Here is a 9,787-nt window from a genome sequence, read left to right on the forward strand (position 1 = left end):
AAATAGGAATAGAAGGAACATTCCTTAAAACAATAAAAGCCATATACAACAGACCAATAGCCAATATTATACTTAACAGGGAAAAACTACAACCAATTCTCCTAAAAGCCTGAACAAGGTAAAGATGCCCACTCTCTCCACTCCTCTTCAATATAGTTCTGGAATCCTTAGACAGAGGAAAAAGGCAAGAAAAAAACATTAAAGGGATCTGCATAGGGAAGGAAGAAATTAAACTATACCTTTTTGCAGATAACATGATATTATACCTTAATGACCCCCAAACTCTTAGAACTTATAAACCACTTTGGTAAAGTAGCAGGATAAAAATTAACCCACAAAAACCAGTGGCCTTTCTGTACACCCACAGGAAATTAAAGAAACAAGCCCATTCACAATAACCTAAAAAAAATAGGAATTAACCTAACCAAAGCTGTAAAGGAACTATTTAATGAAAACTATAAAAGCCTAAAGAAAGAAGTCATAGTGCACACCAGGAAATGGAAAAACCTTCCATGTTTTTGGACAGGCAGAATTAATATAGTGAAAATGGCCGTACTGTCAAAATCGATATACAAATTCAATGCAATTCCCATTAAAATCCCAGTGACATACTTTACTGAAATAGAGAAAAAAATCCAAAAATTCATTTGAAACAACAAAAAACCTGGAATAGCCAAAACAATTCTAAGCAAAAAAACAAAACAAAACAACCATGGGAGGGATCAGGATACCAAACTTCCAACTTACTATAGAGCCATAATAACAAAGACAGCTTGGTACTGGTACAAAAACAGACCTGAAGACCAATGGAATAGAATAAAAGATCCAGAAATAAAACCACATGCTTATAGTCAGCTGATATTTGATAAAGGAGCCAAAAACATGGAAGAAGCATAGCCTCTTCAACTACTGGTGCTGGGAAAACTGGGTGGCCACATTCAGAAAACTAAATGTAGACCCCAGCCTGTCACCACACACTAACATCAACTCAAAATGGATTAAAGACCTTAACATCAAACCTGAAACTGAAACTACTGCAGGACAGAGTAGGAGAGACAATTGAACTTATAGGCACAGGCAGGAACTTCCTGAACAGAGTTCCAGGGTCACAACAAATTGAAGAGAAAGTCAATAAATGGGACTAAATTAAAATAAAAAGATCTGTGCAGCTGAAGACATAGCAACCAAACTAGAAAGACAACCAACTAATTGGGAAAAAATATTTACCGGCAATATATCAGACAAGGGGTCTAATATCTATTATATACAGGGAACTCAAGAAACTAATCCCTCCTAAACCTACCAAACCAATTACTAAATGGGCAAGGGAACTAAAGAGAGTCTTCTCAGAAGAGATAAAAATGGCAAGAAACACATGAGGAAATGTTCCATCATCCCTGGCTGTAAAGAAAATGCAAATAAAAACAACCCTGAGATACCACCTTACCCTAATCAGAATGGCCCACATCTTAAATTCAGCCAACGACAAATGCTGGAGGAGATGCAGAGAAAAAGGAACACTATTGCATTGCTGGTGGGAATGTACACTAATACAACCACTTTGGAAAGCAGTCTGGAGGTACCTCAGAAAGCTAAATATAGACCTCCCCTATGACCTAGCCATACCACTCCTAGGCATCTACCCTAAGCAACAGGAACCAGGATACAAGGACACATGTACCTCCATGTTCATTGCAGCTCTGTTTACAATAGCCAAGATATTAATGGGTTTCCGTAGTGTAGTGGTTATCATGTTTGCCTCACCCAATAGCCAAGATATGGAAATAACCCAGATGCCCCATTACAAATGAATGGATCCAAAAGTTGTGATACCTACATAGAATGGAATATTATGCAGCCATTAGAAAGGACAAAATAAAGGCATTTGCAGAGAAATGGATGGAACTAGAAAAAATCATTTTGAGTGAGGTAAGCCAAGAGCAAAGAGACAAATGGCACATGGTCTCCCTGATATGTGGATGTTAAATACAAAATGCAAGGAGATACAACAAAGTAAACAAGACTTGAGAAACAAAGGACCTCCACTCATCTTGTCATTTCATAACTAAATGACCTCATGTTGTTGACCACATACATGATCTATATATGCGCACATCTGAGGGAAACTAGGAGGAGGACACAGCATCAGAGGGAAACGGGAAAACATACAACAGAGGGGCCCATCAGCTGCATTGGACATTGATGAAAATGAATTAAGCTCATAGAATTCATAAACTTTATAGAGCATAATAATGACAATTTGCCTCATGAAGTTTAGAATGTGTTTGTGACTGTGTCACTATCTCACAATACTATGAAATTTGTGAAATTTAGGTAATCTCTTAATCGCAATAAAAAAATACTTAAAAAAGAAATAAGAAGGGAAAGCCACATCCCTCTGTTCTCCAACATGGTAATTTTCTCATCAGTCATCTTGATCTACCTGCATTATGTGTGCGTTTAGTGTGGTCTATTAGCACAGGTACACTGGAGCACTCTTGTTATAAAAGCATGGATAAAAAGTGGATATTTGGCACTTTATGTAAATACAATCTACCCTCTCCAAACTAGTCAATCATGAGCAAATTGTGAACCTGAGCTCAGTTAGTCTGAGCAGAGGGGCATGGCCTGCTGAGTTAGAGATAGAAAGGGAGCAGTCAACCCATCCCACTTTCTGGGATTTCAGCTTATGATGCACCTTCTGCACAGAAGTAAATTTTGCCTTGCTGATACAAAAAAAAAAAAAACCAAAAACAAAAATGAGCCAGGTGCCAGTGGCTCATGCTTACAATCCTAGCTACTCAGGAGACTGAGATCTGAGGATCACAGTTCAAAGCCAAAAATGGAGCAATGGCTGAAGTTAGAAGAGCTTTAGCCTTGAGCAAAAAAAAAGCTCAGGGACAGAGCCTGGGACAGGCACACACTAAAGACTGGATATTTTGTTAGGCAAATTCTTTTGTCTTCCAAACTCCTCTAAAAGGGGAGGGATGGCACGTCTTCCTCCAGGGATGATGGGAACCCCAGAAGTCTGTGGGTGCCTCACCTGTCCCACTGCTCCCTCGTTTTCTCAACACACAATAATTGTCTGTAATTTTTTGGTCCACAGTGAGTTTTGATGAAGGAACCTGGCAGGCGGTGGTCAGATGTGGGCAATGGGTGTGCCGTGCCTAGTGTGTGCCGTGCACACCAGCAGCCTCTCTCACAGGTTGGCAACATCCCATTAGCGATCACTCCTAGTGTTCCCACCTGTGCTGGAGAACACGCAAGGTGATTTTCCCCTCCACCTGCTCCGTGTGCTACTCACCTGTCTCCTCTCCAGGCTGCCCCAGTGCTTCCCAGGCCCTGGGCTCTCAGTTCCACCCTACTTCCTGACAACATCCACATGTAGCCAGCTGGAACATTTGTCTCTTGGCCTGCCATACATTATACATCACAAACACTCTTCTTGGTGTTGGTGCCAATGACAGAAATTCATTGTTTTTATTGCTGAATATTACTCCAGTATCCATATACAAACAGGTGCTGTGGGAAGTGGTTCCTACATTCCTTCTGGACGTGCAGTGGGAGGAAAGATGGCACCTCACAGTGGAGAGGCTGTTGCTAGCACCCTGAGCTGCCTGCCGGCCTCCTCCTCCTCAGCTGGGCCCTGGTGTCCCAGCAGGAGATGGCCGGGCTCTGGGCCAGTGGTATCCTCTTGTAGAGCTCCTTTTTCTGAGTCTGGCATTACCAGCTCTCGTTTCACTAAACAAAGACCTTGATTACAATCTTCAACTCAGAACAAGAGTGGAGTAAAGGGATGGAGCATCTTCTATGTTTACTTCTGAAGTTTCTTCTGCATCTATTTATTCATGGAAACTAAAGTCTTTTCTGTAGTGTCTGAACCACCCACTGTGGAGCAGCCACACGTGTTCAGCTCAGCTTGGATGTGTGGTCGCTCCAAGTGTTTGAGGACACCTGGGCTCCTGGTGGCATCTTTAGCACCTTGATTCCAAATTTGTGTATGGGGAACTTCCCTGCGTGATGTGAGAAATGTCACAAAAAGTCCAGAAAGGCTCCAGGGAACCCCCGCAACCCTCCTGGGGTTTCCACTGATAAGGCCACATATGGCTTGATCACACCTTCTTGGTTCATGATTCATTCCATGGCACACATTTCTACTGGTATTGCAGGGGAAATCTACTTAGGGAGAAAACAGAAAACAGCTCCTCAATATAGAGGAAATCATTTGCACAATCTTTTTTAGAATGTGTGGTCCCTGTGGTTGGGCTTGAAACATCACTTCAACTGTAAGGATTAGAGTGAGTGTTATAAACTCCATCTCTAAGATCCAAATCATTGTAAAATAGATTGCTGAGTTTTGTGTGTGTGTGTGTGTGTGAGAGAGAGAGAGAGAGAGAGAGACAGAGACAGAGAGACAGACAGACAGACAGACAGACAGACAGAGACAGAGAGAGACAGAGAGACAGAGAGAGAGACAGAGAGACAGAGAGAGACAGAGAGACAAAGAGAGACAGAGAGAGAGAGAGGCAGAGAGAGAGACAGAGAGAATCCAGGGGCTTGAACTCAGGGTTTGGGTGTTTTCCATGAGCCTTTTTTGCTCAAGACTAGCACTCTACCACTTGAACCACAGCTCCACTTCCAGCTTTTTTGTCATTAATTGTAGATAAGAGTCCCATGGACTTTCTTGCCTGGGCTGGCTTTGAACCACAATCCTCAGATCTCAGCCTTCTGAGTAACTAGGATTAGAGGTGTGAGCCAACAGCACCCAGCTAGATTGCTGGGTGGTTTGTGGTTTGTTTGGGTTTTTTTACATAAATAGTGGGGTTTCAGAATGACTAGCTACTCTCATGTGTGATGAAGCAATTGCTCCCACACAGTACAAGCAATTTTTGTTTCCATTGGGCACTTGGCACAGCTTGATAGCCAGGCTTCTTAAAAAGAACTTCCAGGAGATAAATCTTACCCCAAATGTAACACAGTCATCTTGTTGAGATACTTTTGTTGCCAGCCTTTTCTGATTCTACTTCAATGAAAGAAACTGATAACTTGAGCTAATGAAGAAAATTTTCCACCACCTCTTGAATGTTAAAAAAAACTCATTACATCTTGTATTATAGCTTCAAAGAAACTTTTAGAAATGTATATGCTAGTTGGGCACTGGTAACTCATGCCTGTAATCCCAACTACTCAGAAGGCTGAGATCTGGAGAACTGAATTTCAAGACCATCCCAAGTAGAAAAGTTGATGAGATTCCCTTTCCAATATAATCAGAAAAAAAACAGTATTTAAGTGGTAGTGTTCCAGCCTAGCAAGCATGAGACTCTGAGTTTAAACCCCAGTGCCACAGGAAAAGTACACACATACACACACACACACATTTTCAAGATATAGTCCTTGTACAGATAGGAAATTGAAGCCTATTTCCAAAATAGAACTAAACATACCTTCATATTCTTTATTTTCATCATTTCTTACAATTCCTGTGCAGGATTCACCAGGGTCGATATAAGTATAGTGATATTTCATTTGTTTAAAATTTCTCTGAAGCTGGGCACCGGTGGCTCATGCCTATAAACCCAGCTACTCAGAAGGCTGACAATCACGTTTCAAATCCAGCCCGATTAACCACCAGAAAACTGAAGTGGAGCTGTAGCTCAAAGTGGTAGAATGCTATCCTTGTGTGAGAAAGCTCAGGGACAGTACTCAGGCTCTGAGTTGAATACCCATGACTGACAACAACAACAACAACAAATCTCTGGAATAAAGAAATAAAGGAATAATCTTTCTTGCAGACTTATTCAATAACCATTTCTTTATCTTGAAGATTATGGAGATTGGGAGGCATGCTTTATTAGTAAACATGTTGTTGCTATAACCCAACTACTTAGTTTAGAGTTCTGGAGGCTGAGGGCATGACAGTAGCTCCTGCTTGGCTTTGCTGAAGGCTTGTGGAAGATGACATTTCAACAGTAGGAAAAGGTGTCCATGAGATCCCCAGGCAAGATGGGAAGATGGAGTCAAGCAGCAGCCATGCTTTTATTTTTATTTATTTATTTATTTTGCCGGTCGTGGGGCCTGAACTCTGGGCCTGGGCGCTGTCCCTCAGCTCTTCAGCTCAAGGCGAGCACTCTACCACTTGAGCAACAGCGCCACTTCCGGCTTTTCCTGTTTATGTGGTGGTGAGGAATCAAACCCGGGCCTCATGCATGCAATGCAAGCGCTCTACCACTGAGCCACCTTCCCAGCCCAAACTTTTTTTTTGTCTGCTGTGGGTCTTGAACTCTGGGCCTGGGCGCTGTCCCTCCCTCGGCCCATCACCTCAAGGAAAGCGCTATACCATTTGAGCCACAGCACAACTCAGCCATGCTTTTATAACAATACCCCCCACCCAGGGCCCATCTGGTGTCCCATTGTAACTACACCCATCCCTTCCAGAGGCAGCACTCTTAAAGCAATTGCCTTACAGTGGGGTTCACACCATAAAGGTTTCATCAGCCCAAGTTTTTTTGTTTGGTTGTTTTTTGTTTTGTATTTTGTTTGGGTCCTGGGGATTGAACTTAAGGCCTCAGTGCTGTCCTGAGCATTTGTGCTCAAGGCTAATGATCTACCACTTGAGCCACAGCTCTACCTCTGTTTTGGGGGTGGTTAATTGGAGATACTTCATGTCTCACAGACTTTACTGCCTGCACTGGCTTCCAACCACGATCCTCAAATCTCAGCTTCCTGAGTAGCTAGGATTACAGGTGTGAGCCACCAGTACCCTGCAAAGCCCAAGTTTCTGATACAGCAACCTTTGGGAGTCACAGAGAAACACCAACCCATAGCACTTTATAAACAAAGACAAATCTTGGTTTATTACAGAGTGTGGTGCTATATTCAAGTCTTTTCTCTCATAAGGCATAATAATTCAGATATATTACATTGACCAAATCCATTTTGGATGACTCCAAATTAATGTGATGTTAAGCACTTCTAAGGAACCAGCCAAGGAGTTCCAGTGGATAACTATTTAGTACATAAAGGGTGACTTTTTTTCTTATTTTTTCTGTTTATAAATGTGATCATTGCCAGGAATTAGGATTTGTTGTTGTTGTTGTTGTTGTTGTTGCCAGTCATGGGTATTCAACTCAGAGCCTGAGTACTGTCCCTGAGCTTTCTCACACAAGGATAGCATTCTACCACTTTGAGCTACAGCTCCACTTCAGTTTTCTGGTGGTTAATCAGGCTGGATTTGAAACGTGATTGTCAGCCTTCTGAGTAGCAGAGTAGCTCACACTTGTAATCCCAGCTATTCAGGAAGCTGAGATCTGAGGATCATGGTTTGAAGCCAGCCACAGCAGGAAAGTATGTGAGACTTTTATCTCCAATTAGCCACTAGAAAACCAGAAGTGTGAGCTGTGGCTCAAAGTGGTAGAGTGCTAGCTTTGAGTGACAAAGCTCAGGGACAGCACCTAGGCCCTGAGTTCAAGACCCACAAGGGGCGGGGGGCAAGAAGACTTGAGATGGAAGAGAGACACAAAAGGGAGTTCATTTCTTTTGATCTGCTTTCTGCCAACTGGCTCTGAAAGTCAGGGGCTGCAGCAGCTCATGAGCTAGTTAGTGTGAAGCAGCAATGGCATTCTCTAGGGCTACCGACAGCCTCTGCTGTCCCTGGACATGATGAGGGAGGGCCTGCTGCACACAACTGTTCAGTGTAGCTGGGATGAAGGTAGAAAGTGCCAAGTTCATTTCCTACCCCACTTATCAGTCTCGTGGGGGATAGATGAGCAGATAATTAGTCCTTTAGGAACCAGCTTCTTTATTGTTTAATTAACTTAAGCATAGTTTCTGTAAAACTTATGTGCCTTTGGGAAATCATAAGATCTTGCCTCCATTATTTTGATAATGAGCAAAGTAATTAATGCAGGAGAGCAGTAATCAGGCATTCCCTGAACTGTCAGTGAATCTGCCCTTGAACTTGGGGCAGAGCTATGCAAGTTTTGAGCTATGTAGCAATAGCATTTAATAATATATCATTAGTATATCATTATGTGGAATAAATTATATGGAATAATCATATACTTAGTAATATGTAGTAATGTGTATAATATAGTAATAGTATATTACATACATATATAGTATATACTAATATATAATATACTATATTATACATATATTTCCATATATAGCATATGTCAACATATAACATATTCTATATAATTCATTTATATTATATATAACACATATGACATATTGCTATATGTGCTATAATAGTATATAATTATATAGTATATATAACAATAATACATATAGCATAATTATATATATTATAATACAGTATAATGTATAATATAGCTTATATTGTATATAATATAGTATATCATATATAACACATACATAATATATAGCCTTGGTTATATATAACTATATACTATTTATAACATATATAGTTTTACTATATATACTACATTAACATTTATATAACATATATAATATGCATATTATATAATATAGTCATATGTTATATAGTGTATATATACCATAAAAGATATCACTTTTAATATTATATAAACTATACTATGTATTGCTATATATACTACTATGTATATTGCTAGTGTCATAGTACTACATGTATTATAGTATTATAGTCTTACGTATATTATAGTACTATGTATGATTGACATAGTATAGTATAAAATGAGTATTATACCTTAACTTGGGACATGGGAAGGTTAGGCAACTCAAAATGTAGTTAGACACTGAAGGTCCCAAGCTAGGTGCAGGTGGTTAGTGAAAATAAAGGAATAAATACCTACAGGAACCTATTCTGGGGAAGATGGAGAACACATATTCCACCTACTCCCACCGATAAATGCAGACATGCAACAGGAAGTTTGGAGCAGCTATTATAGGCCTCTGAATCTAAATGGTAGCAGGAGATTGGAACTTTAAAACACTATCAAGATATCAGTGAGTCAACTGTGGTTTTTATCCTCCAGTCTCTTGCCTCCTGGAACAAAGGCTGAGCTCAGCCATTGAATGGTGGAATGGACTAGCCAGGGTCCTGTTTCACTGGTTACAGAGCCAAAATCACAGAGTCCAAGTATGTCCTGAAGAGATAATGAGACAGACCCACAGGAGAGACACTCCAGTGAATTGTTAAATAGCCCACGGTCTTCTGCACAATTTCACATAGGACTGAAACTAATCATTATAATTGAGATTTGAAAATAGAACACCAAGTTTTCTGACTACAAACCAGACTACCATTGAATGGTGGGTCAGACAGATCTGAGCAGCTCTGAAGGTTTAAATAGCTGAACTGAACAAGGGACATTTCTTGCTAAATTAAATATATAAACATTTATAATCCTAGCTACTCAGAAGGCCAAGATCTGAGGATAATGGATGGTTCAAAGCCATCCTGCACAGAAACGTCTATGAAACTTTTAGCTGCAATTAACCAGTGAAAAGCCAGTAGTACAGCTGTGGATTATGTGGTAGAATGCTGGCCTTGAGCCAAAAATTGCTCAAGATTCTCAGCTCAGGGACAGCACCCAGGCCCTGGATTTAAGCCTTAAGACTAGTGCACATGAAAAGGTCAAAAGCTATATACATATGACCATATAAGATGTTAAGTGAAATGAACCCCAAGATAGGGACACAAATGGTTTTTTTCTTTCTTGCTATTGTTTTTTTTTAACATATTTATAATGTGCTATGTGATTTTTTTTTGTTTCTTTGATATGTTCTGCCCTCCGCCCCCTAGATAACCCGTTTTCACTGTATTTGATTCTGGTGCCCTGCA

The sequence above is a fragment of the Dipodomys spectabilis genome, unplaced genomic scaffold (genome assembly GCF_019054845.1).
Source record: "Dipodomys spectabilis isolate Male_0828 unplaced genomic scaffold, ASM1905484v1 ptg000207l, whole genome shotgun sequence".
Classification (NCBI taxonomy): Eukaryota; Metazoa; Chordata; class Mammalia; order Rodentia; family Heteromyidae; genus Dipodomys; species Dipodomys spectabilis.